The sequence below is a fragment of the Otolemur garnettii genome, unplaced genomic scaffold (assembly GCF_000181295.1).
Source record: "Otolemur garnettii isolate 467f Iridium unplaced genomic scaffold, OtoGar3 scaffold00003, whole genome shotgun sequence".
Lineage (NCBI taxonomy): Eukaryota > Metazoa > Chordata > Mammalia > Primates > Galagidae > Otolemur > Otolemur garnettii.
The window spans coordinates 43,151,157-43,155,784 of record NW_003852398.1 but is presented as its reverse complement, the minus strand read 5'-3'; positions in this window follow the sequence as shown (position 1 = coordinate 43,155,784).

Here is a 4,628-nt window from a genome sequence, read left to right as displayed (position 1 = left end):
AAAAAAATAGCCTGGTGTGTGGCAGATGTCTGTAGCCCCAGCTACTTGGGAAGCTAAGGCAAGAGAGTCACTTGAGCCCAAGAATCTGAGGTTGCTATGAGCAATGACACCACAGTACTCTACTGAGGGCGACAACGTGAGACGCTATCTCAAAAAAAAAAAAAAAAAAAAGAAAAGAAAGAAAGAAAAAGAAGAAGAAGAAGAAGTGGGGAGGAGAAGGAAGGAGGAAGGAGAAGGAGAGAAGAAGAGGAGAGGATCAGGAGGAGGATGTTGGTGAGGACATGGAGAATTATAACCCTTGTACACTGTTGGTGGGAATGTAAAATGATACAGCCACTGTAGTGGTTCCTAAAAATTTTTTTTAATTTAAAATTCTTTAGAATAGAATTACCATATAATCCAGCAAATCCACTTTTGGCTATATATTCAGAGGAACTGAAAGCAGGGTCTCACACATTTGTGCACCCACATTCATAGCATCATTCACAATAGCCAGGAGATGGAAGCAGCTCAAATGTCCATTGATGGATGAATGGATAAACAAAAATATAGTATATTCATACAACGGAATATTGATCAGTCTGAAAAAGGAAAGAAGTTCTAACACATGCTACAACATGGACAAATTTTGAGGACATTCCAAGTAAAATGAAATAGTCACTAAAAGACAAATACTGTATAATTCCACTTATATGAGGTACCCAAAATAGTCAAATTCATAGAGAGAGAAAGTAGAAGAGTGGTTGCCAGGGAATAGGGAATGAAAGAATGGGAATTTGTTTAATGGAAATAGAATGTTTGCTTTGCAAGATGAAAAGCAAATTTGTTGCACAATAATGTGAATGTACTTAACAATCTTGAACTGTACATTTAAAAATGGCTAAGATGATAAATTTTAAGTGTATTTCACTACGAACTTTGAAAGGTCACACACACACATAGGTACAGACATATAACTATGTATGGGTTATAAACATGCATGGGTTAGTATGCATGTGTATACAAAGTCTGACAACAAAGTTCTCAAATTTGCCACCATGCACTAACATTGGCAGCACAGTACAAACAACTAAGGTTTTGTAACCTTGGTATATCAGTGCTCACAGTTGTGTTTGTGTTGACATGTAGCAGTGTCTTGCTGAGTAGTGTTCATTATTGTTGTTGCATGTTTTTGTGTGCTGTCATGAGAATGTCAGAGCTTGAATTATAATAATGAACAAACATCCATGAATTTCTTGTTAAACTTGGCAAGTGTACTCAGGAACATGTTAGTCCAAGTTTATGGGGATACTGCCATGAAGAAAACAGCAATGTACACATGGATTAAACATTTTTCTGAGGGGAAAGAAAGTATCACTGATGAATGGAGGTCAGGATGGCCAGTAAGGAGCAGAAGTTAAAATAACTCATAAAAATGTGTTGAATTGTATATCAGAATTGTTGGATGACTATGAGAAGCACAGCAGACCAAGTAAACATTGATAAAGAAACAGGAAAATCTTAAGTGAAAGTCTTGGCCAGTAACTCACAGCTCTTGCATCATGACAATGCACCAGCTCACATGGCACTGTCCGTGAGGGAGTTTTTAGCAGGTAAACAAATAACTATTGGAACATTCTCCCTCCTCACCTGATCTGCCCCCCAATGACTTCTTTCTTTGCCCAAAGATAAAGGAAATACTGAATATGATGACATTCAGGACATCATGGGTAATACCGTGACAGCTGATGGCCATTCTAGAAAAAGAATTTTGAAATTGTTCTGAAGGGTGGACTAGGCATTGGCATTGGTGCATAGCTTCCCAAGGGCAGTAACTTGAAGGTGACTGTAGTGATACTTAGCAATGATGTATGTAGCACTTTTTGCAGGATGAGTTTGCAGCCTTAATTGTCAGTAGCTCTGTCCACTGAAAGGGCTGAAGTGCAGTGATACCCCAGGAACAATGACCATGCCTCAGATCTTGATTTTAAAACACCCTCTTGGAGCAATGGTTGATTTCAGGTCTGAGGCAGGGAAAATATAAGCCCAGAAATTGTGTGGTGCCAGAAATTAAGAAAATATTCAAACAGATGAAGTTCGTTAAAAGAACACAGAACCTAACCTCAATTAACTCCTAATGACCAAAGATGGAACAATTTGAGAAATAAAATTAAAATAGTATTCAATTATAACCCAGAGTAAAGTTAATATTCATGAGCTCATATGGATATAAACAAGTAATAAATAAATGAATAACAAGAATTCTCTATAATAGAATTATAAGTGATGAATGTGGAAGTAAGAAGAGAAATAGAAAAATCATTAGTCAAAAAACACAGTAAAAATTATTTCAGACAAGAGTCACTGATGGGGGGGCGGTGCCTGTGGCTCAAATGAGTAGGGTACCGGCCCCATATACTGGAGGTGGTGGGTTCAAACCCGGCCTCAGCCAAAAACTGCAAAAACAAAAAAAGGAGTCACTGATGGGTGCTAATGTTAGTAGGCACAAATCTGAGGAGAAACAATGTATAAAGGCTCAACCTATCTCCTCCAATGTATGTGTTTATTTATTTATTTGAGACAGAGTCCCAGAATGTTGCCCTTGGTAGAGTGCTGTGGTGTCACAGCTCACAGCAACCTTCAACTCTTGGGCTTAAGTGATTCTCTTACCTCAGCCTCCAAGGAGCTGGGACTACAGGCGCCTGCCACAACATCTGGCTATTTTTTGTTGCTGTTGTCATTAGCTGGCCCGGGCTGGGTTTGAACCCGCCAACTTCGGTGTATGTGACTGGCACTATAACCACTGTGCTACAGGTGCCAAGCCCCCAATGTATTTATTAACTGATAAAGAAAAGATAGTAACTTTATAGTGGAGAAACCTGACGGAGCCATCTTTACCCAAGTGGTAGGGTCAACACCACCAATAAGATATGTGGACACTACAAACCCTGCACCATGATGCACTCAGGAGGACACAACTTCATTTTCATCATATTCCTGCCAAACTGAGGAACATCTGACAGCATAACTGATCAATATTCCTGAAAGTGGAAGGGGTCATGGGAGGAAAGAAGAGACCAAGGAACCTTTGCTGACTGGAGGACACTAGGAGAATTAGCACCCAAATGCCTGGTGAGATCCTGGGTTGGGTCTTGAAACAGAAGAAAAGATGTCAGGGGAAGCCCTGGTGAGATTAGAATAAAGTCCATAGTTCACTTAATAAAAGTAAGTCAATGTTCATTTTTGGTTTTGGTCACTGCACTATGATTATATAAAGTGTTACCATTGGGAGAAGCTGACTAAGGGACGATAAGTACTATTTTTGCGACTTTTCTCTAAATATAAAATTAATCAAATCTAAAATTTATTAAATCTTTTATGAAAAAGGTAAATCAAGTCATACCACGCCTCAAAACCTCCACTGGCTCCCTATTTCCCCCAGTCCTCACAGTAGCTTACAAGGCTCTCCTGGTCTAGACAGACTGACCCCCCTGGTAGTTTCCTACCATGCTCCCCTCACTCCTCCCAGCTATGCCAGCTTCACTGCTAATCCTCAACCTATGGACCATTTTTTTTTTTTTTTTTTTTTTGCTTCAGGGCTTCTATGGTTTGAATGTATGTTTCCCTCCGAAATTCAATGTTAGAATTTAATCCCCAAAGTAATGGGGGATTCAAATGTCAGAATTTAATCTCCAAGAGATAGGGCCCTTAGAAGGCCATAAGGGATGGGATTAGCACCCCTATACAAGGGCTGGAGGGAGAGAGTTCATCCCTTTTCCCCCGCCATGTGAGGACACAGCAAGAAGGCACCATCTTAGAAGCAGAGAGCGAGCCCTCACCAGATGTCTATTCTGCGGCAGCCTCCACAACTACAAAAAATAAATTTCCAGTATTTATAAATTGCCCAGTCTCAGGTATTCTGTGAGAGCAGCACAAATCAAGACAAGGCCTTTGCACTTGATTGTGCCTTCAGCTTGGAAGCTCTTCCCCCCAAATACCTGCACAGTCACTTCAGACCTCTGATCAAACAATACTTTGCCCCACCATCATACTCATTCTGCCTGTCCTGCTGTTTCTTCCTGTCCATTGTACTTCTCACCACCTAACACACTATATATGACTTACGTGTTCATTCTCTGTGTCCCCCACTAGAATGTGTCTCCAAGAGGGCAAGAGCTGTGTTGTCTAATGCCCAGAACACAGTGAGGACTCAATAAACATTTACTTAAGGAATGAATTCATAATTGTGCCAATTGTTAGTAACCATTCATTTAAAATGTCTCCTGTAGTAAAATGAATATTTATAAAAATAAAGTTTTGACTTTTATTTTAGGAATAAAGTATTTATCCTACACACATCCACTTACAAGAAGGGCATACCAAGATATTACAACAATTACGATCTCTGCATTCTGGGATTATGGCAGGTTTTTATTTCTTTGCAGTTGACACAATAACATATTTTTGTGTAATCTTTTTTAAAAATGCAGAATATTGACATTGGAGAATGTTCTTCATATATTTTAAATGAGAAAAGACAGTAAAGGGCAGCGCTGTGGCTCAGTGAGTCGGGCACTGGCCCCATATACCCAGGGTGGCGGGTTCAAACCCAGCCCCAGCCAAACTGCAACAAAAAAATAGCCAGGCGT